Source organism: Mustela nigripes, chromosome 15, assembly GCF_022355385.1.
Source record: "Mustela nigripes isolate SB6536 chromosome 15, MUSNIG.SB6536, whole genome shotgun sequence".
In the NCBI taxonomy this organism is placed as follows: Eukaryota; Metazoa; Chordata; class Mammalia; order Carnivora; family Mustelidae; genus Mustela; species Mustela nigripes.
The window spans coordinates 59,450,204-59,475,783 of NC_081571.1; the positions used below are offsets into that span (position 1 = coordinate 59,450,204).

The following is a 25,580-nucleotide window of genomic DNA, read 5'->3' on the forward strand; positions in this document are numbered from 1 at the left end:
CCTGAATAGCATGACTGACCTTCTCCTTATGATAATCATATACAATCAAAATACATGAACAAAAGTAAATGATTATGAGAACAAAGATCCCAACTCAAGTTTTGAGATAATTCTGATGAAATATCTTGTGCTTCAGACAAGGAATGAGGCAGTACTGAAATTAACTTGAATTTATTTTAAAATCTTAAGTGAATCTATGTTTTGGAGAGATTTGGAGGTAGTTCAGGAGCTATTTTTTTCCTGACTGCGGTGGTTATGTCATTGTAAGCAATAAGCCATGAAGGGTATGGTCATGTTGTCTTACCGTTTAAAAATCTTCATCTCTCCTGGTTGTCTTTTAAAGTTGGCATTGGTTCATAACAATTACAGCAGCCTGCTGCTTGAAATTATTTTGAAGGATGTAAAAGTAACGTGACTATGACTGTTAACAACTTTACCGTTAACCCTAAAGCTAGAATGTGTACTTTAAAGTTCAGTGGGTTAGCAGGAACCTATGTCCATTGCCGTGACTACATAAAATTAGATCTAGTAGTCCAGCTCTTCTAGATTTGTTAAAGGTTTTGTTAAAGGTTTCTCATATCCATTGTGAGACTATGCCTTACATTTATCTCAGGGAAATTATATTTTAAAGGTAACATAGTGACATCATTTGTATATATGTATAGTCTGTCTTCCATTTGTTAAGCTATTAACTCCTAGTGTTAAATTTTAGATCGGTCTTAAGTTTGTGACTCATGCCTGCTTACTAAGTTCATCTCAAGACTCACCCTACTGGTTTCACTGGGTCATTTAAGTGAATTAATCCCAGGAACGAACTGTTCGGCTCTTTCCTCCATATTGATAAGAAATTTCTATAGATTGCTAAAGACCAAAGTCAGATGAAAATAATATATATAAAATATGATTCCATTCTGAAATCCAAAAGATAGTGATAAGTCTGAAATTTTTATAGCTTAACAAGGGATATAGGCATATGATAACTGTACTTACTTAAAAAATAAGAAGATATTTCACTCCAATTCTCTTCCAGGGGAGAACATAGTTTTACTTTAACTTTTACTGTCAAAATAAGGATAAGACAACATTTGGGACATTCTATTAGTTGGCTAGAATAATTAAAAACACTGGGGAATAGCTTCTTCCAACTCTCAAAAAAGAAAAAAAAAAGGCAACTATCAATTTTAAAATTTAAAAAGCAAAATTGTTTACAACTATATAAAATAAAATAAATAGAATAAATAAAATAAACTGAATGTTCATCATTAAACAAATGGACAAATTGTTGTATACCTATTCACTACTTAGCAATGAGAGGGAAAAAAGGTATAGATAAATTAAACAACATAAAAGAAAACTCTCCATATTTGTGATGAGTGCAAGAAGATCTTCAAAAGGCATAAGGAGACTATTAAGGGTGGCTGATGTGTTCATTATACCAATTTTGGTTATAATTCCATGAATGTATATATGCAAGACATATTAAATTGTATACATGTGCAGTTTATTGTTCAGTCGTTACACTTGAATAAAATGTGTTTAATATTACTGACAAAAATTTTGTATACACAGTCACAAAAATGGGACATATGTTTCAGCTACAAACAAGGATAAAACTCTAACTTCAGTCATTTATAAAGCACTTCTAGTACTTCATAAGAAAGTGACTCAGAAAATTGAGCATATATATGTAGGAGCACTAACAACACTGACTCCATCTTTGGCCCTCCATCTTGTTCATGACCTTGCAATGACCTCCCTGGCAGCCACATGTTCCAGGCCCCATGCAGGTTAATGTATGTCATGACTGAAATGTGAGAGGTTTTTTCTGGTCTTCCCTAATGTGGCTCATGTAAGGGGCCACTTTAGGTGACTATTACAGATGACTGGTGCACAGAAGGCCGCACTTAAGATAACGAGTAGGGATCTTCTGGTGCACAGACAGAGCCATTTTAGATAACTACCTTGTGACCTCATCACTATGCCCCTTGCTCCATAAATGCTGGAAAGGGTGGAATGTTGCAGAGGATGGCTGCAGAGAAGAGTTGTTTGGTGCTCTGGATCGTCAGTCTGTCGGTCCATCTGTTCATCCACCAGCCCGATGGCCCCTGTCAGTAACTCTGATTAACATTCTGTGTAAATGGAGAGGCTTGCTTTATCTTTCAGATTTAAAGGGTCTTCTTGGGGTGGAGGAAACTTTCCTGTCTTCTAACAATATACATGGTGAACTAGTACAGGACTGTTCTCAATATACTGTATAATGTTGTCGGTATTCTAAAATTTGTCTTTATGAAAGGACGTAGAAATATTTGACAATGTTGTGCATTCAAAAAACAAAAGAAGAAAGAAAAGGACATACATAGAAACTGGTATCGTTCAGTGGCTGCTTCTAAGAATGGACACCGGCTGGTCAAAAGAAAGAGTGGGGATGCAGTTTCTACTCTACCTTTTCAAACTTATAAATGTTTATTCAGAATTAAGTTATGGCATAATTTAGGGTAGTTCAAAGTACAAGCTAACCAAAAAGCAGCTAAATATTTGAATACATTTACATTTCCTTTTGGTAGAATTAACTTACTAAATGACAGTTTAAAGACACAATTCATAAAGAAAAATGTCAATCCATTTAACCATTCTAAGTTATAGATATTGTGTTAAAATGCTTCAATGAATGCAAAAAACATGATCAATAGGCTGGGAGAAAATATTTGCAATTAATATCTCAGGCTATGGATTTGTAGTCAGAATATATTTTGAAAGGTTCTATAATATCAAATAGGAAAAGAATACAAAATTGTTAATAAAAAATGAGTACTTTGTGGTGGAAAACCAAGAGGTTCAATGAAAATATATGAGAATGTCCTACCTGTAGTCAAATACGTGTGAAAATAGAGTAAAAGTTTGTATTCATTCCTGGAATAGAGAGGAAGAATTAACTTTTTTTTTTTTTAAACATACTGCTATTGATAAGTATTATACTTGCTTTGAAACAAAGTTTGTGAATATCTAATGAAATTAATTTCAGATAATCCAGAAATTTATAATAATATGTTCACCAAAAAACAGGTTATAAGCATGTTTAACTCAGCCCAGTTGTTTTGTTATATCAAAAAATAGAAAACATTACAATGTTCATCAATAAGGCAATTAATTCAAGATGATATGGTATGCAAACCCTTTGACTATCCTGCTGTTTCATATCAAGGTAGGTGGAAAAATAGATGATAGATGGATAATAGATTTTTCTAGACACAAAAATAAATATACCAAGTTTATATCTCAGAAATAATGTTGAATTTTTTAAAAAAAATGTGTTAGTATTAATTTCATAACAGAAGTATGTTGTTTTGAGAGTAAAAGAACAAAACTTATGTACTTATGTATAAATGCTTTGGAAAGATTCTCACATTTTCACAGGGGATGTAAAAAACTGAATTGGTCTGAAAAGGATGTTTAAAGGCATTGTAATTATTTTGTAAAAAGGCAGAAAGGAAATGCATAACAAAAAAATAATTAATTATATGTGTGAAGAATGTGTGTTTCACCCTCCCCTTAACATTCCTAACAATAAAAATATGTGAGATCAAGGACGAGCTTGCTAACACACAGGCAGCTCAATAGTACAATCTCACTTTGGAATAAAAAAATCCTAGTATATTATAATTATTTTTACATATTTCCTCCCACCTCTGTGTATGCCTTGGTGGTGTTAATGATAACTGTATTTTATTGCTAGTGCCTGCCAAGTGTCTAGTCCAGGACAATAATAGTTACCATTTAACAACTCTGCTTTCTTCCAAAATGCCATGTTAACTCACATATTAGAATTCACACAATTCCCTCCAAATTCTTTAAATTATTAGCTTAATTTTTAGATGAGGAATTGAGGTCAAGAAAGTTGTTTTAACTTGAGCAAGGTCACGTAACTTACAAAAACAAACAAACAAACAAACAGGTATTTGTACTTAGATATTTCTGACACCAGACTTTTCCATCATACTTACAAATAAATATTGGGTAGATAAATGCTATGTCTCACTCATTGTATCTGAAAAGTAAAATTTACAGGGTTCCTAGGTGGCTCAGTCATTAAGCATCTGCCTTCCACTCGGGTCATGATCCCAGGGTCCTGGGATGAGGCTCATATTGGGCTCTCTGCTCAGCAGGAAGCCTGATTCTCCCTCTTCCACTCCCCCTGCTTGTGTCCCCTCTCTCTGTGTGTCTCACTCTGTCAAACAAATAAAAGTTAGTAAAATAAAATAAAATTTACTTTAAGGTCTATAGAGTTGAAATGTAGAGTTACATGAAACACTCAGGTAGAGAATGGAGGTAGCATCATTTTCTAAGAAATTGTGTGTAGGGGGAGAGGACCAGAGAAGAAGGATTCTATATTGCTCTAACTAAAAGATAATATGACTATATTATATAACAAAAGTGGGAGTTATTTATGACATCTGTCTATATGCTAAAAATTATGTTAAAGAAATGTGAATAACATTGAGATATGTTATTTATCTCTGGAATTATGTGAAAACTCATTGTAATACATCAGTTTGATCTGTATACATTTCCTTTTGGACAGGGGGAAGTAATATTGCCTAACCCTGTAATCTTTATATATTTTATAAATATATAATATTATATATGATTTTATATAATAAAATATATAATTATATATAAAGATATATTATATGTGTATATATAAAAATATATATAATTTCCCTTTGAAAATGAATTTAAATATTTTCTATAAATTTGGACAATGCAATTACTGCATTTTCTTTATATAATTTGGTAATAAGTCTGATGGAGAATGAAAAGGTATAAGAAGAAAGTTTTCTTTCAACCAGTGTGGAATTATTGTGTCCTTAGTGCTTTTATGATCTCTAAGAGTATCTCATATGTTATGTGATTCACTGTAATACATGCAATTCAGTGTATATAAAAATGTTAGAAAAATGAGAAAAAACTGTTATAGGCCAGATAAATTCTCTTGATAATGCCAAAATTGATGGGTATCTGAAAAAATGGCATGTTTCTGTGATTATTACCAGCTTGAAACAGCCATACCTTTGGAAACTTCAGCCAAAAACTAAATAATTGGCCCATGGAAACCAATATTGTGCAGACAGTGTTGAAACAGCTAGCAGCGTTTCTAAGGGAAATTCATTTTGTCATATAACTTTTCCTTGCAGATAGGCATTATTTGTTCAGTAAGAAAAGTACTTTCAATTAAGCGTGGTTTATACATATTTTACACAGGTGCTGTAACCTACTGTTTCTAGGATGCTGACTTTATAAACAGTTTCTATTAGAGAAGCAGTTGATAGAAATACATCCATGCTTTCCTAAGCAAGTGCCCGAGGATGCAAAAGCAGGGGGTGAACAAGAATAAGGGAGAACTGACATGTGAGCTCATAAGTCAATGGAAGGAAAAGGACTATAAATATTTTATGTGTCAGAAACCACATTTTTTCCTTCCTCCAAAAATAAAAATGTGTTTTAACCACACTAAAACAATGCACCCTTTATTTTCTAATATATGTACAGAATCACTTCATTTTTCTTTTATAGACTTTATTTTTTACGCAGTCTTAAGTTCACATTAAAACTGAGAGGGAGGGGTACACAGATTTTCCATATGCACCGGACCTCCACACGTGAATAGCCTCTCACGTTCTCACATTGTCAGTATCACTCACCAGATGGCACTTTCTTCCCCCCCTTTTCTCAAGAATGAACCTGCATTGTTTCATGATAATCACCCAAAGGCCATAATTTACCTTAGGGTTCACTCTTGGTATTATCATTCTATGGGGTTTTACAAAAATACAATGACATATACATATATTTGTCATTATAATATCATACGGTGTATTTATTTTCACTACCCTAAGAATCCTCTGTGCTCTGCCTCTTCATCTCTTTCCACCCACACCTCTGGCAATCAATGATTTTTTTATTGTCCCATGCCTTTAACAGTATCATATAGCTGAAATCCTAGAGGATGTAGACTCTTCAGATTGGCTTTTTTTACTTAGTAGTATGAATTTAAGATTTATCCATGTCCTACTGGCTGATAACTCAATTCCTTTTAGTATTGAATAGTGTTCCATTGTCTGGATATACCACAGTTTATCTGTTCACCTACCAAACCACATTTTGTTTTGTTTCCAACTTTGGGCACTTAACAGGCTGTGATAAACACCTGTGTACAAGTGCATGTGTGGCCATAAATTTTTCAACTCCTTTGGGTAATACCAGGGTACCCAACTGCTGGATTGTATGATAAAGAGTATGTTTAGTTTTGTAAAACAAACAAACAAACAAACAAACAAAAACAAAAAACAAACTGTGTTCTGTAGTATTTTGTATTTCTACCAACAATGAATGAATGTTCCTGTTGGTCCATACACTCACCAGCATTAATGTCAGTATTCCAGACTTTGGCCATCCTAATAAGTATGTCATAAGTATGTCACCATCTTCTTGTTTTAGTTTGCATTTATCTGATGATCTATCATGTAGGATATATTTTCATATGCTTATTTGCCATAGTATATCTTCTATGGTGAGGTTTCTGTTAAGGTCTTTGGCCCTTTTAAAAAAAAAATCAGGTTGTTCATTTTCTTACTGTTGAGTTTTGAGAGTTTTTTGTGTATTTGGGATAACGATCCTTTATCAGATGTATTCTTTGGAAATATTTGCTCCCAGTTTCTGGCTTGTCTTATCGTCTTTTACAGAAATTTTTAATTTTAATGAAGTCCAGCTTATCAATTGTTTATTTCATGGATCTTGCCTTTGATGTTATATGTAAGAAGGCCTTACCATAATACCCAAGATCACTAGGTTTTCTCTAATGTTATCTTCTAAGAATTTTATGATTTTGTGTCTTACACTAGGGTCTGTAATCAATTTTGAGTTAATTTTTGTGAAGAATGTAAATTCTATGCTTAAAGATACTTTTTTTTGCATATGTCCAGTTATTTCAGCACTATTTCTTAAAAAGACTGCCTTTGTTTCATTGTATTATTTTTGCTATTCTGTTGAATATCAGTTGATTATATTTTATCCAACAATTCCTGGGTTCTCTATTCTGTTTCATTGATCTATTCTTTTGTCAGTACCACATGGTATTGATTACTGTAGTAAGCTGTGAAATCAAGTAGTGTCTGTCCTCCAAATTTGTTCTTATCCTTCAATATTTTATTGACTATTCTAGTTTTTGTTTTTATGGTTGTTGTTTGCTTGCTTGTTTGGCTTTCCATATAAACTTCAGAATCATTTGTTAATAGTCACAAAATAACTTACTGGGATGTTGACTGAGATTGCTTTGAATCAATAAATCATATTAGGAAGAACTGACTTTTTTTTTTTAAAGCTTTTATTTATTTACTTGACAGACAAAGATCACAAGTAGGCAGAGAGGCAGAGCAGAGAGAGAGAGAGGGAAGCAGGCTCCCCACTGAGCAGAGAGCCCTATGCGGGACTCCATCCCAGGACCCTGAGATCATGACCTGAGCTGAAGGCAGCAGCTTAATCCACTGAGCCACCCAGGTGCCCAGGAAGAACTGACGTTTTGAAATTATTTAGTTTTTCTATCCGTGAACCTGAATATCTCTCCGCTTATTTGGTTTTCCTTTGATCTGTATTTTTCTTTAGAGATTTATTTATTTGAGACAGATACCATGTGAATAGAGGGAGGGGCAGAAAGAGAGGGAGAGAAAGTCTTAAGCAGACTCTGTGCTGAGCCCAGAGCCCAACGCAAGGCTTGATCTCAACACCGTGAAATCATGACCTGATTCAAAATCAAGAGTGGGACACTTAACCAACTGTACTACCCAGGACCTTCATTGATCTGTATTTTAATAGTCCCTCCTGATAATGTTCTGTTGACCAATGTCAATTTATTTATGATTTGCTCCATAGAAAACAGTGTTTGAAAGCTTCAATTCCAGATCCATGAGTGATACTTTTCTCAGTTACACATAAATAAAGATTAATGAAAGAGTAGGAGTGAGATACAAAGATGGCTTGTAATGAACTTGTCCATTCACTGCAGTATGAAATTTATTTTCCTCAACCCTGAAATATTTAAAAACTTGATTCTCTAAGTATGTTTAGGCCTCCTCAGATCTCATCAGTACTATCAAATTATTCAGGTTCTCAAATTAGTTGCGTAAGTTGTCTAAATTTTTTACAGAGTAAAGTGGTTGTTTTCAACACTGATATTTCAGTGGGTCTATCTTGAATTATTAACCAGTTGCAAATGTATAGTTGTGTACTTGCAGTTTGTTCCTTTTTGATAAGGTATATTTACTACTGAAGGATAGACCTAGAATAAGATCACTATCCGTTCCCTTATTGATGGGCATTTGGTTGTTTCCAGTTTCTTCTTATAAATTAAGATGATATAAATATTTTTGCACTTGACGTTTATGTGGCTATACATTTTTATAACTCTTGGGAAAAAAGCAAAGAATTAAATTATTGAGCTATTTGGTAACTATAGAATATAGAGGAAATATATATAGGAAACTGCAAACAGTTTTTCAAAGTTTTACCATCTTATATCCTCACAAGCATAGTTGAAAGTAGAATGACATCACTTCCTGACTGACATGTGGTATCTCTCATATTTTTAATTTTACCTATTTTATTGGGATTGAAGTGGTATAATATTTTGGTTTTATTTTGTTCCCTAATGACTAATGACAGTGAGCTCCGTTTCTTGTAATTTTTGGACATTACTATATCTTCTTAGCTGATGTATTGGTTCAAGAGTTTTGCTCAATTTTATTGTGTTGTCTGACATTTTATTACTGATTTGTAGGACTTTTTAAAACTATATTTTGCATACAAGTCCTTTGTTAAGTACACTGTGCAAATATTTTCTCCCAGTCTGTGGCTTACTGTTTCCTTCCTTATATTAAATGTATGTTTGTAAGAACATAATATTTTCATTGTGAAACAGTTCAATTTCTTCTATTTTTTAATATTTTTTCTATTTTTATTGATTTCTTGTTTTTATTACTTTATCTTTGTTTACCTATTGTCTATATGGAAAAGACAGCAAATATAGTCTCCTTTGTTTTCTTCTAGAATTTTTATATTTGGTTAAAGTTTGGTTAAAACTTAGGCCTGGGATCAATGTCAAATTAACATTTTTCAATGGTATGAGGAACAGATCAAAAAAATTTTTTTTCTTTACATATACCCAGCTTTTCTAGCACCATTTGTAGAAAAAAGCCCTATCCTTCTTGCATTATTTTGTCTTGATGTCTTTGTTTAAGATCAATTAACTACGTATCTGTAGATTTATTTCAAGGCTCTTTGTTCCATTCCATTAATCATTATGTCTATCTTTACACAAATGCTATCACTGTTTTAATTATCACAAATTAACACAAATTCCTGAGACCAGGTCATGAAAATCTTCCAACTTCTTAATGTGCATTTTGGCTATTTTGTGACCTCTTTGTTTCCATCTAATAAATATAGCCTTATCAATTTCTACACAGACTTTCTAGAATTTTGATAATGGTATTTTTAGGGAGAATTGACATCTCAACAAAGTATCTACACATTTTCGTAGGCTTTCTCTAATCTTTCCCAAGACGATTTTTACTTGTGCAATCATTTAAAAATATTTTGTTAATATTTATTTGTAAGTGCTATATTTCTGATATTATGTAATCAGTGTAATAAATAAAAACTTCCAATTCACTTTTAGGTTACAGACATGCAATGGAGTTTTTGTATATTGACCTTTTATTTTTCTTCTTATTGTATTCACTTAATTAGATCCTGTGTTTTTGGTAGATTTCTTCAGATTTTTAACATAACAATGAAGTCTTTGAAAATAGTTTATTATTTATTTGTTTTAATTTATGCTCTATTCTATTTGTTTTTTTTTGTTTTGTTTTTTTTCATTCTTTCTTTGTTGTACTCAGATTTCAACCACAACATTAAAAAGAATAGGGCACAGCAGAAATTCCAAACTTGTTCTTGTTTTAAAATTATATATTCAAATTTTAATAGATATAGGGCTTTTCAGATATTCTATTTTTCCTGTCTTGATCTTTGTAAGTAGTGCATTTCAATGGGTTTGGCCATCTCAACTAACTTGTAGAACGTACTAGAACTACATTGTTTATAACAGTCTTTTAAGATATATATATATTTAAAGAATTTTATTTATTTATTTGACAGACAGAGATCAGAAGTAGGCAGAGAGGCAGGCAGAGAGGAAGGGAAGTAGGCTCCCTGCTGAGCAGAGAGCCCAATGCCAGGCTCAATCCCAGGACCTTGGGATCATGACCTGAGCTGAAAGCAGAGGCTTTAACCCACTGAGCCACCCAGGCACCCTGGTCTTTTAATATATTATTAATGACATTTAGAAATGTTTTATTTTGTTTGTTCCCTAAGTGTAAATGAATGTTTCCTAACTTTGTTATTATTTTTTAAAACAATACATGCTGGCTTTCTTCACATTCTTTTTTTTTCTGCCCTTTTGATTTTAATTTTATTTCACTTCTATTATTCATTTTTTTTCTTATTTTGAATTAAATTTGCTTTTATTTGGAATGTTTAAAATTAAAGCTTAGATCATCTATTTTAAACCTTTTGTATTTTTTACTATATGCAAATGAAGCTATACATTTCCTTCTAACAATACTTTAGTGATATTACAAGTTATATTTTATTATTATGATATGATTATTATGTTTGGCATATCTTCTAATTTTTCTTATAATTTTTGTTTAAGTGCATGATTTATTTAAAGTTATATGTCATAACTTTTCATTATTTAGAACTATTTCTGGGTAAACTTATTTTGATTGCTTTCCAGTTTAATTAACTTTTATCCAAAAAACATAGCATATTTCAATTATATTTTTATTTTTAAGATTTAGTTTATGGTCCGGTATATTATCTATTTTCATCGATATTCTGTGTGCTCTTGAAAATAACATGTATTCTACAAATATTTGATAGTGTTCTAGAAATATCAATGAGATAGGTTGGATAATAAAATTTTTCAAGTCTTTTACATCTTTACTGATTTTTTTTTTTTGCAGTTTGGTTTTGTTAAATTATGCTTATCTATTGCTTAGGGATAGTCCTTTCCCTACCTTGATTGTAGATTTTTTTTTATCACTTTAGTTCAGCAAATTTCTATCTTGTGTATTTCAAAACTGTTATTTTTGTGCATAAAATTGATGTTTATTGGGATAAAATTTCCCTGTTATTATTATAAAAAATTATTTTTGTTTTCTATGTTAAATCTCTGTGTGCTATAATCTGAACTGTCTATTTTTGGTATTACCACATCATTTTTTTGTGTATTTGGAGTTAGTATGTTATGTCATTTTCCATCCTTTAACTTTCTGCAACTTTCTGCCTTTATAATGATTCTTCTTTTATAAAAATCATGCACCTTCTCCTCTCAGAGTGGCGAGTGCCCTTATGTAAACATAAGTGTTATTCAGTGTTTCTTTCAAATGTTATGCCTTCTTTAGTTGGTTAATGTTTTGGTTTGCTCTCTAAGGTCTTCAAACAAGATTTCTCCAAGCAGAGTTTGTCATTTATATATGTAGGATGTTAAGTCTAATATAAGTTTACTTTGCCACTGGAAGTTCAAAATGTTTTAGAGTTTTATCTTTGTGTTTACATACTCCATTTGGAATATTACTTAATACTAGACACACATACAGAATACAGAAAATCTCTTAAAGATATTTCCGGTGTGGGGCTCCTGGGTGGCTGAGTGGGTTAAGGCTCTGCTTTCGGCTCAGGTCTTGATCTCAGGGTCCTGGGATGGAGCCCCGTGTCTGGCTCTCTGCTTGGTGGGGAGCCTGCTTCCCCTCTCTCGCTGCCTACTTGTGATCTTTCTCTCTCTGTCGAATAAATAAAGAAAATCTTATAAAAAAAAGATATTTCAGGTGTATGTTGAATGCCTATGTAAACTTTCTACTTTTAGTTTTTTATTATTTTTAAATAGAGATAATTATTAAAGTTTTGTCAGATGGTATGACATTCTCAGAATATTATCTTTCTATACATAACATAATATTCGTAAAATGCATTTCTTCATTGTACCAAATGAGATTAGAAATGTTCTCAAATAATTAGCAATATATTTAATTTTCCCAGACCACTGCAAAAAATTGTACATAAAGATAATATTAACATTTTTATTTTAATCAAGCAGATAAATAGTTAAAATATATTAGTGTGTAAGTGTCATTTACAGACCACTCTAGAAAATAGTTTGGTAGTTTGTCAAAAAGATAAAACTAAGGGCACCTGGGTGGCTCAGTGGGTTAAGCATCTGCCTTCAGCTCAGGTCATGATTTCAGGTCCCAGGGATCGAGCCCCACATGGAGCTCTCTGCTCAGCGGGGAACCTGCGTCCCCTTCTCTCTCTGCCTGCCTGTTTGCCTACTTGTGATCTCTCTCTCTGTCAAATAAATAAATAAAATCTTAAAAAAAAAAAGATAAAACTAATATATGACCCAGCAATTGTGCTTGTAGTTATATAACCAAGAGAAATAAAAATATATATTCACACAAAGAAATGTATGTGAATGTTAGCAGCAGCATTATTCGTAATAACAGCAGCATTATTCATAATAGCCCCAAATGAGGAAAAATCCAGATCTTCATCAGCTAATGAGCAGATAGATATACACAACATAGTATATCAATAAAATGGCATACTACTTTTCAAGTAACAAACTTGAAAAGTAACAAAGTACTGACACAGATCACACCACATTGTGGATGAATATCAACATTATGTTAAATCAAAGCAGCCAGATATAACAGACAATGAATTGCATGGTTCCATTTACATCACATAGTCAAGAAAAGTGAATTTATAGAGACAGAAAGCACAAAAATGGGTGCCTAGGGCTGGGGTGAGAATGGAGATTGTGAATTATGTAAATGGGCTTATGAAATAAGATTGTTTTCGAATTGATTCATATTAATGATCAGGAGAGTTACTGTAAGTCACTTGAAATGAATTAGTGGAAACAGGTGAACTTTAGGAAACACGAAAGCTGTTTAATGAAAAACAAGTAAAATAAAAACATAATGAAATAATATATACTAATCAAAATTAGTTGAATCATCAGTATATTATTGAAACTTATAAAAATTTTGAAAAAGCAGTTTTTGTATTTTCAAATAAGTTCATTTACAGTCATACATGAATGGACAGAAAGGGTAACGCTAAATATGGCATCTGACCTTATGGATGAATAGGTGAGATAACCCAGACTGCATCTTGCTCCCCTGAAGGAATATTTAAAAATTGCTAAGCCTGTTGGGAAATTAAATAGCCTCATTTAGTTTTCATCTTTTTTCTCTTTTCATGCCAAATCTCTAATGAAAGTGCTAAAGAGCAATGAAATGGCCAAAGGCAGGAAGCCAGAAAGAAAGAGAGGGGATAAGGAGCCAAATAAGCAACCTTTAAATAACTGACTTGATTGATTGATCAACTCATTTAGACAATTATCTTAATAGCTCTGTTTGTTAAAAATTTCCTGGTGGGTTTGCCAGATACTCCAAAATACGGTGATTCAGAAACAACATGAGTATTGTTTAAGCGAAAAGATGGGGAGTCAGACAAGTTTGACTTAAATAAAATCTGCATAAATTCTGATCTGTGCAACCTGTCTCAGGTACAGGTCCAGCTCATACTGATGTATGGGTTTAATGAAGTCATACCTGTAAGACACTTACCACATTACCCGTGCATGGTATTTACTCCATATACAATCATGACATTAATTAACATACCATAGCTGTCATTAATATTTTAGAATGCCATTCAGGAGGAAAGCAAAGTAGACCACATATATTGAAGGTCAATACAATGCTAGAAAAGCAACTAATGTCTTTTATTCAGGAAACTGTACAATTTGGAAAGCTAAAGTCTTAATGATTGACTGCTAGGTCCATGTAACTGACCAACACAGTCCAAATAATTGAATAAGTTTTTCTATTTCTTTTTAATGTTTAAAATGGCAAGATATATTATGTAATATAGAATTACAGGACTAATGGATAGAACTAATAATTGAGCAATAAACTCGTTCAACGAGGAAAAGAATGTGTATATACATACTTCTGTAATGATTCCCCTTATCTTGTGAATCAAAATTATTCTTTAAATAACTGTTTATCTTCCCAACAAGTAGATGCTAAGGTCAGGTTTTATGCTAAGGTACACAAAAAATACAATAGAAAACCTGAAGACAGTATGAGGCCTTCTTTGATAAAGAAATGTATGGGTAAAAATGGCAGGAATAAAAGAGTCTTAGGTGGACAAGAGAAATCTCCCTTTAGGACAGAGGTCTTCAAGCTATTTCTGATAATTGCCAGATAGGAAATATATCAGGCTTTACAGGCCAGAGAACACCTGTCAGAGCTCCTCAGTTCCACTGTTGTATCATTAAAGCAGCCATAGACAGTAAGTTTAAAAGAAAGTAAGTTAAAAGAAAAAAAGTAAGTTAAAAGAAAAAAAAAAGGGGGGGGGGAAAGGTGTAAGAGTGTTCTGATAAATCATTATTTTTTAAATTAACATTTAATGTATTATTTGTTTCAGGGGTACAGGTCTGTGATTCATCAGTCTTACATAATTCACAGTGTTCACTATAGCACAGACCTTCCCCAATGTCCATCATCCAACCGCCCCATCCCTCCCACCCCCTCCACTCCAGCAACCTTCAGTTTGTTTCCTGAGATTTAGAGGCATTATTAACAAACATAGGCCTAAGTGCCATGATTTGGCCTAAGTGCCATCTTTTGCTTACCTGCTCAAGGGGAAGCTACTTGAAGGACAAAGTAAGTATGTGAGAGACAATTATGTTTGGAAGAATGATATATAGGAGTCCCTCTTATCCTCAGGGGATACATTCCAAAACCCCCCACAGGTGCTTGAAACAGTCGAGTACCAAACCCTGTACAGACTATGTTTTTCCTACACATACATGCATAACTATAATAATGATTACTTTATAAATTGTGCACAGTAAGAAATTAATAATAATAATAAAGAGAACAATTAATAATACACTACAATAGAAGTTACATAAATGTGGTCTTTCAAAATATCTTATACTTTACTTACCCTTCTTCTTGTGATGATGTGAGATGATGAAATGCCCACATGAGATAAAGTGAGGTGCACGACATGGGGATTGTGATGTATGTAGCATTCGCCTACTACCGACTTCTTGACAATATGTCCAAATGGGGATCGTCTGAAGCTGGACAGAGGTTTACCACAGGTACTTACTGAAGAAAGCAAAATTGCAGATAAGGAGGGACTAGTGTAACTGAATAGCTTAAAATTTGAAAGTGTGTTTGAAGTTAATGAAAATATTAAATACATTTAAGTGCAGAAAAAATAATCAGATTGTATTTTAGAAAGACTCCTGTTAATTAGAGGTCAACTATCCTTTGAAAATGTGAATAAAATACATATAGATATCTATATCGATATATCTATAGATATATCGATATAGATATCTAATCTATAGATATAGATGGATATCTATATCGATATAGATATATCTAGATATATATATGTATGTTATGGGTATGTGAGTCTACATTGTCTGAACGGAGGTCTTGGTCCTTGGATTGATTCCTGGTGAGATAGATTTACATGGGGGTCCATGCTCAGAATAAAGAGAGTCAGAAGGAAAGTAGCAAGCACAAGGCAGTTTATTAAAGCAAAATTGCACTTTCAAGGTGGGCGATGAAGCAGGTTTTGCAAGGTGGAAGGATCCCCTAGGCTGTTTTGGAATTGGGTATTTTTGGGTCTCTCTGGGCTGGGAGGAGCTGTGATATACAGTGAGGGGTGGTCACTAAAGGAAGCTGTTTCTAATCATTTAGGAGACTATTAACTCTTCAAGGTTTCTACTGGAACTTTTAGGGCTGCCTTTCTCTGTAGGTGGGGCTGTATTCATGATGCAAATGTATTATAATGAGCCTAGGGGTTACCCTGGGGCAAAGGTGGAAGAGAAGAATGCATGTTCCCATCTGTGGCTCTTGACCTGTCAGGCCCAACATCTTGGAAGCCACCAGGTCAGGATGTTGTGTCATGGGCTTTTAATGTGTATCTTATTTATCACTGTCCTTACCTCCAGCTCCTGTCCCTTAAGGACTTGGGATTCTGTCTCGAGGGTTCCTTCCACTGCTCCTGTCTGGCTTCTACCTAAATGTATATTATAAACTATATATATAAATTACATATATAGTTTAACAGTCTTAAAATCTGTGTTTTAGTATATAGAAACCCATAACTTTCCTTTTAGTTCTCCTAATAGTATCTGTTGCTACCATCAGGCACATAAATGATTTGTAGTTTTACCTAGTAAAATCTTGTAACTTTCCTTGTTGTTGTTATTATTGATTTGTTTTTAAGCTCAGTAAACTGCAACTCCCCTATTAAACAGGGAGACAGGTTTCTGATAACAGGTGTTATCAAAATGTAATATGAAATTAAGTAGCAAAATTCTGATTCAGTATTTTAAAAGCTGAATTGAACAGGTTAAATATTTCATTAATCTCTGGTCTTAATATTTCCCCTGGAAATTCATAATTCAAAATACTCAAGATTCAATTTAGCAATATTTTTATTAAGATAAAAGTTTCTGGATCTATGATTTGTTTAAAACTCTAGTTCTCAAAGCAACCTGTCATCCATGTACATAATTAATCAATATTTACTCTGAAAGTTGGGCATTATCCAGTAACAATTTTAGAAATATATCTCAATTTATAAACATACAGAGGATTAAGTTGAATGAATGTGTCATGGTCAATCAAATGAAGTCTTTGTATCCGGTATCAGTTTTAATGGAGAAACCAAAGCAAGTATGTATCTCTATTTCTTTTTATATCTAGACCAGAGTAAAGAATACCTTACTCCATTCTGTGGTGCATAGATAACAGCTTGGCCTATATTAGGTGATAATAAGCTAATAAAGTATTATGTACCAGTTGTATTGAAGTGATAATGAGCCACACTTTACAAATAAGACATCACTATAAGAAGGAAATTCCCTTTAGGAAGGTTAAGTGCCCACATTAACAATGTGCAGTAGAAATATAATCAAAACAACATCAGTAATTTTAAATTTTCTGGTAGCCACAATAAAAAAAAAAAGGTAAAATGAAATGATATAATTAATATAGAATGATTCATGAGATATTTTAGTGTTCTTTTTTCCATGCTAAGTCTACCTTGGATTTTGAAGCAGTAGCATTAAAAAATTAAAATATCTCATGAATCTTTTTATATTGATTATATGCTGAAATCATTTTGGATGTATCGGGGTAAATAGAATATATTATTATTAAAAATTACATTCTGTTTGTGTTTTGTTTTTACTGTTTGCTCTAGCTCCATTTCATATCCTCAACACCCATGCGTCGCTACTGATTAAAGCATTGAGCAGGTAAGTCCCGCTTGAAGTCTAGCTCCACAGCTTTACCAGTAAGTTAACTTGAACAAGTTGTGTAAACTTTCAGTGACTCAGATTTCTTTTCTTCTGCTTAAAGGTAAACATAGCACTATGTCATTGAGTGTATGTGAACATAAAATACAATCTATATAAAATTCTTATACTTAAAGGTATCATCTAATTTTCCAATTATTATTAGTGATAAGGTCTGATTTATATACTATGATTCATCATGAAAAATTATAATTTCAGAAACATTCCATCTTTGATATTTACTTCACATGATGGTTAATTCGGTGTGTCGGCTTAGCTAGGCTATGGTGCCCAAGTTGCTTGCTAAAATGGTAGCATAGTGTTGCTGTGAAAGTAGTTTTTTAGATACTCTTCACATTTAAATAAATAGACTTTTAGGAAAGCAGATTACCATGGATAGTGTAGGGGGCGTCTCATCCAATGAATTAGAAGCTGTAAGAGAAAAGACTGAAGGTCTTGGAAGAAGTAACTCTGCCCCCATATTGCCTTAGGGCTTGACTGCAACACCAACTCTGGCAGAACTTTTCAGTCAGCTGGTTATTAGCAGGTCAGCCCTGCAGATTTCAGACTTGCCAGCTGACTGTCATATCAGATGTTAACAGAGACTGTCCTAGGCGATCCAAGACTATTACCTTACTATTAAGTGAGCTCAGCATTTTTTGGTAAATACTCAGTCTTCAACACATTTTTCCACTTTTATTTTCTTCCATTCTTTAATCTTTTTTAAATTGGCAAGGAAATCTACCATCCTACAGCACCGAGGTAGGTTTCTAGTAAAAGACTCCCCTCACCATAAACTGTTTCATTTATTCAACTCAGAATTTCTTTCTTTTTTTTTTTTTTTAAGATTTTACTTATTTATTTGACAGACAGAGATCACAAGTAGGCAGAGAGGCAGACAGAGATAGAGGAAGGGGAGCAGGCTACCTGCTGAGCAGAGAGGCCAATGCGGGGCTTGATACCAGGATCCTGGGATCGTGACTTGAGCTGAAGGCAGAGGCTTTAACCCACTGAGACACCCAGGTGCACCTCAACTCAGAATTTCAACTAATACCCATAATAAGCTCAATGCTGTGGTGTCTACAGGTGGTAAAATTCGTGGCCTCTGCTCTTAGCATGAATAAAGTATGACAAATGTTCCTGAGTCAAATGTTCACGTCCTCATCCTAATTAGGTATAATACCTCAGCTCTCTCTGTAGTGCCAAATTTAAATGGGTGAGGAAGACTTGTTCAAGACTATTGCCAGCAGGGAAGAGAAAACAGAACTCAGTCTGAACTCATTTCACTGAAACAAAGGGCAGGAGAGTTTTTTAGTTCTAGGATGAGCTACTGGAAAACTACTGGAAGATGTTGGGGGACAGGTTGATCGATAGGAAGTGTAAGCACAATGAGCTATTCCCAAGTTTGCAAATATTTTTGTCTGTGATCATGCTATCTGTGTTTGCTAAATGGTGCTGCTCAGAGAAGGTAAACTCCTAACTTCTCCCAAAGACTGGAAGAGAGGGACACTATGTTCTTGATGTTTACATTTCAAAGGGATGATTTCCAGGCCCTTGAGAAAGATATTCTTGTTTATAAAACTAGTGAGACTTTTTAAAAGTTTTTATTTAAAATTTAGTTAATGTACAGTGTAATACTAATTTCAGGTGTACAATATAAAGGTGCAACACTTTCATACAACACCCAGCGCTCATTGCAAGTACACTGTCATTCCCCATCACCAAGTACCCCCTCCCCACCTGCTTGCTGGTATCCATCCGTTTGTTCTGCACAGTTAAGAGTTTCTAAAAGATTGATCTCTCAAAGGGCAGAGAAAGAATTTACAGTTGCACATACTTTACAGAAGTACTCTAAAAAAAAATGGGAGTTCAGGGGATTAGAGACTGGCTTATACCTGTCTAAAATTTAGTCAAGCTGAACAAGTGTAAACCTGCAAGAAAGCTAAGATTCCAAATACATCTTGATGCCACAGTGGGATTGTGAAAGGTGGACAGGTGGAGAGGGCGATGGGAAGTTGTGGCTTCTGTGTGATCACTCTCTCTTTGGATTTGTAGCCAACCATGTTTGTGGGCCAGGGATGCTATTTATCTTCATTAAAAGACAGAAGCAGGATAAAGCATGGAGAAGAGCAAAACAAGGTTGAAACCATTGATCAATGTGGCATTTGGCTTTAGCCATATTTAACAGTGATGACCTTCCAAGACTAATGGCTGCAGTTTCACTGCTTTCTGATTTGGGGGACTCTTTAGGATGATGCTAACCTGGACCATTCTACTGACTTCCTTGAAAGGAAGTCTTTCGTTTAGCGAAGTTCACATAATACAATCTAGCACAATCCAAATGTTGTCATCTTGGCATCCATACACACATTTTTTAGAAATTTTCACTTAAAAAAAAAGACAACAATGCCTCATTTAACCAAAACCACATTACTTCTCTCCCTAAAACTGGATATACAATAACACTTGATGTCCATTATTGGGTGGTGACCGTTGCTTTTCTACCTTAGTCACACTCACCCTTTGGCTTTTATAATTGAAAGACTGATATATGTCTAGCCACTATCAATGCATGTTATGATAAAGAGCAGAAAAATAGAAGGGAGAAAAAAAGGAACTGTCAAACAAATACACGAAAGCATATATACACATACATATTCATATTAAAGCAAAGATGAAATAACTATAACACTTTTTCTGCAACTACCCACATGGTCCTAGAGGGTATGTGTAATTGCCTTCTTCCACTTCATGTTTATTTTGCCATCATCAAGCATTTCCATTAGTTGTGGTTCTTTCCTAATGGGTGATACTAAATTATATTTCTGAAGAACCTGTGATATTAGAAGTTGTGACTGTTGGGATTTTTTTTTTTTAAGATTTTATTTATTTATTTGACAGAGAGAGATCACAAGTAGGCAGAGGCAGGTAGAGATGGGGGGGAGCAGGCTCCATGCTGAGCAGAGAGCCCAATGCAGGGCTCTATCCCAGGTCCCTAGGATCATGACCTGAGCCGAAGGCAGAGGCTTTAACCCACTGAGCCACCCAAGTGCCGCTTGTGTTTTTTCTTTAAGTTTTAACAAAGTATGTCTCCTTCCTGATCCCATCTTGTTTCATTTTTTCCTTCCCTACCCTCCAAAACCCCCACTCAGCCTCTCAAATTCTTCATATCAGGGAGAGTATATGATAATGCTGGGAAAAGGGGGGTCAGGAGAGGGTGGTTGGGTTATGGACATTGGGGAGGGTATGTGCTATGGTGAGTGCTGTGAAGTATGTAAACCTTGCGATTCACAGACCTGTACCCCTGGGGCTAATAATACATTATATGTTAATAAAAAATAAAAAATTTTAAATAAAAAAAGTTTTAACAAAGTATATGGGAGTCTCAAGGGCTACTTGAATCTCAAACCTCCTTGCCCTAATTTTCTGGATACAACTGAATTTTCCCTTGAGAATTGACATCAGTCACTCCCTCTAGTACAGCAGATCAGTTTTTGTTTTTAGCTGTTTTTGAGATTAAAATGGCTAAGTGACCAGCTCATTTTTGAGTTTATTGGGTCTATTGTTGTTGCCCCTGATGACTGTATTCCTCACCTTGAAGTGAAGTTCTCTAAAATAGCAAAACCTAACATTCATGGGAGGAGAAGGAAAATTTTTGCTGGTGGAGCATTAGGAGCAATAGTGATAGGAGAAACTCCCCTTTCCACCTCTTGATTTCTAGATGCATAAATTCTACTATTGGGAGAAATAACATGTTATACCATGCACTAATTCAGAGCATACATTGCTTCCTGGAGATTAATATCTCAACATTGCCATGTGCCACCTAGTTTACAATGTGATTTAGTATTCAAAAGAACATTCTAGGATCTCCTGGATGGCTCAGTTGGTTAAGTGATAGACTCTTGATTTCGGCTCAGGTCATGATCTCAGGGCAGTGGGATGGAGCCCCGTGTGGGGCTCTACAGACTCTGCATGTCCCTCTCCCTCTCCTCCTGCCTCTGCACTTGGGTGCTTGCTTGTGTTTTTGCTTTCTCTTAAATAAATAGATAGATAGATAGATAGATAGATAGATATGCCATAGTTCATTACCTTAAAGTTATTTCCCTTAATAGAAATGTGTGAAATACTGTGATAGTGAACACATATCTATGCCTTCTTGTGGTGATATGGAAGGAAGTACTGTAGGCAGAAAATGAATATATGTATGCAGATTAAGTATCCTTCTGGAGAGAATAAACCATGTTTCTTCCTTCAGGAAGAAGCAAGTGTTCCCCAAGTATATTCATTCTGTCTCTAGAGAGTGAGCAGTTATTGGTGTGGTGCTATATCAATGGATCATGGTTTGTCTCTGTTATTGGGAGGCTGGGAAAGCAACAGTTAGTGGAAGCAGATCAGCCTGAAAGTTTCAAAAGTCTGTGTTGCTGCTTAAGTTCCAAAGCCACATCTCTGATTCCGCAGACACATTGTTACTGTGGTATTTGAGAAAGAACAGGGGTGACTGGACAGATACCAGCTGATCTCCACAGAATGGGTCATCTTGTCCAGCAAATTATTAAAATCTTTCTCTTACATTTCTTATTAAGCTTTTACAGTTCAAATGTCTTAATTACTTAAATTAACAAATATTTAAGCAAATATCTAAATTACCTAAACAAACAAAGTGATTCTTTGAGGCCATGCAATGCCATCAATCCTGAGTCCATGTTGTTACCTCCCTGAGTCCTTCTTGTTACCACTTTTCTTTTTAAATTATTCTAAGGTCCTGCCCATACAGTCAAACCACTAGCCATCATTGATCAATAGTGAAATGCATATCTCAGTCTTCTCATCTTCCAGGAAAAACGAGAGGATTTCTCCTCACTCCTGTTCTTAGGGTTACCCTTGAGTGAGGATATAATGTTAAAGCTATTTATTTTTTGTTAGTAAAATATGTACAACTATATATTTAAAACCTAAATTATTGTATTCATCTGGTCATAATAATCTCAAGAGGGTACTGGCATGGAATGAGACATTGGAAATTAATGGACAAGAAGAAAGAAACATGATCTTGAATTAACTTTTTGTTCATTCAAATTACTTGGTCCTTTAAGACATGCCTAAGCCTTATTTAATTTGTACCACTTCTGCTTGATGGTAAAATGCTAATGCCAGCCTTATGACATTAGAGGCTGAGAGAAGTTCTAGTTCGTGATACGGTCCATGATCACACATTATATTCATATTACATATGGCTCAGTAGCAAGTGTGAAGTTGTTTCTCAGGAAATGACTATTTGCTAAGGATGACATATTTACTCCAAAACTCGAATACTTTATGCTGGATTCACTCACAGTGATCTGGTAAAGGCTCCTTACATAGACGTTATCTGACTCCTACATTTCAAGAACCAGTGTGTCTCCTCAGTGATATGGTTTATGTGGCAGAGTAGCTTGCATGATGTCACTGGCTTGATGCAGATCATTCTTTTGCTTTGCACTCCACTCAAAACCAGAAGCCTTTCAGGGAGGTAGATGTAAACTCCAAAAACCATAAAAATCCCACTAGGAGATCTGCCTCCTTCTCAGTGGGAGGGGTACCAGAGGCAGCAATGTGTCCCTCCCTGTCTAACACAGTGTTTTAACATGCCACAGACCATTGCATATGCAGACATTTTATAGAGGTTGAGGCTCCTGAATTTTTATGAGATTTATTTTCTACTTTCTAGCACCTGTGTCTTATCAATAAGTAGAGGAGGGTTTTTTTGTTTTTTGTTTTTTTTTTTAAAGTAGAATAGTTTTGACTTCCTGGTCACTGGCTCTAATTAACATAATAATATCAAATATCAATTTCATGGACTAGCACAATATCCTCTGTAACTGAGAAACCATTGAATTTTTACAAAACATATTATGAATGAAAACTAAAGAGTATATATAAACCTATGGGAGGACAGTGAGGTAAATTTATAGCGGGCCCTGCCATTAAACATAAACTGCCTTTGGTAATCTTTGCTGGCAGGTTTAGATCAGTAACTGCAGATCAGGTACAATTTCTTTCCCCAGTAAATATAGAGCAAAATATTTGGTGTTCCTACTTTATTAAATATATGAAAATACATTGTAATTATTCACTTTCCATCTATTTTTGACTTTTTCTCACTGAAAGCACGGGAGCGATAAAGGTTTGTAAGAGTCAGGTGTAATTGGTTTATGTTCTTTCATTATATTGGCTGAATACAGGCAAGAAAAAGGGTCATGGGGGTCAATAACAGACTATTTAATCATACTGAGATTGAAACCAAAGTACAAAGATGTCTTTCTATACTTCGGTCTGTATTTTGCAGAAGACTAATATACTTAGGGGGGGTTCTTGGGTGGCTCAGTCAGTTGAGTGTCCGACTCCTGATTTCAGCTCAAGTCAGGATCTCAGGGTGGTACAATCAAGCCCCATGTCAGGCTCTTCCCTCCGTGTGGAGTCTGCTTGGGATTCTCTTCTCCCTCTCCCTCTGCCCCTCCCTGTGCTAGTGCACACACACTCTCTCTCTAAATAAATAATAAAATCTTAAAAAAAAGACTAATACACTTAAGGGTAATCCTTCTCCTCCTTCTCCTGCCCATTGTCATCATCACGGGACATCAAATTATACATAACAGAGAAGCATCTCTGAAATAAAATGACATAATTGATGCAAGTTTTCTTAACTTCTTCAACAACAGCTAAATTTAAATTGTACCACTGAAGTACATAACACAGTCCAGTGGAGATTTTAATATAAAAAAAGGAAAAAGAAAAAGAAGGACATATTCCATTGGAAATTCTAAATAATATAAATTAAATGTGGATACTGCATCTTTATTTAATCATGTATTTCTTCACACAACATAGTATTTGTGAGTGAATTCTGTGTTATCAGATCATGTTCTAAGACCTGAGAATACAGTGTTCCAAACAGTATTTACCACTGGTGATATGCAATGAACAAAACAAACAACTTATTTGTATTTATAGGATAAAGTCTAAGAGAGTCTTTTACTTCATTTTTGGACATAGGCTTTGCAAGATGAAATAATTTTCCTTTTACATTGAAGGGAATGTTTCCAAATGCCCAGTAGAAGCCCCTAAAATTTTACTGATGTGGTGTTTTGTGATTATCCTTCAGAGAAGGCACGTACTCTTACCCAAAATTTGGTTCACGTGTTCTAAAGGACATGTATCTTAATGAACTCTCTGTTGTATTTGCCACTTCTTGCTCACCCAGTGAATATGTCATCCAGACCAAGGTGATGTTTATAGAATGTTCATATGATCTCTGTATGACCCTTACAACTGTAAATATGACAGAGGGTAGAAGATTTAACATAGCCCTGGGACAGGACTGGAAATGTAGACTATTATCTATCCCATTTAGATTTTAAAATCTCTGGTCCTCATTCATTATATAGATAGAAAACAAGGCATTCAACAGATTGGAAGCTGCATAAATATTATCAGAGGCCCTATTAATCTTCTGGGTCAAATATACCCAGTTACACAACATTTGAACTCGAGGTGTTTACTGGGTTGAGCTTGTGGTAGTCTACTGTCAACTTCTAAAAATGTCTAGATTTTTAGGGCTGTAGCGATAATTAGATAGAGAAATGAGGGAACCACTAATACAACATTAAGGTTGGTAGAAATCTTTACCAAATTTCTGGGATGTCATCTTTTTACTTTATCTTTTCTTTCTTCCTTTAATGGTTATGAAAGAAACCAGTTCAGATTCTTCCATTTGGCTGTTCTTACTATCATAGTCCTCAAACCATTGCCTATGGAAATGGTGTGTGTTGCACGGGTAATCGGGGAGAACAGGGGTAGAGAATTGTGTCATCTCTTAAGAATATTCATTCTGATTATATATTCAGGAGTTGGGAAATGAAAGGCTTAGTCCAAGAATTCATTTATTACCTGATCTCATTATGTTCCTGCTTCTATATGGCCATGACGATATTTTGAGTTGAATCACCCTTAAAATGTCTGGATATTCACTCTTGTTGAGTATATTGTTATCCAATTAAATGACTTTAGGTCTGTTTTTGATTAA

At 34.4% G+C, this 25,580-nt stretch overlaps 1 pseudogene; it reads right to left on the reverse strand.

Moving 5' to 3' along the window:
- LOC132002683 (large ribosomal subunit protein mL42-like) overlaps nucleotides 1-15,203 on the reverse strand; it is a 38,964-nt pseudogene extending 23,761 nt beyond the window's left edge.
- Nucleotides 15,204-25,580: the final 10,377 nt, after the last annotated feature.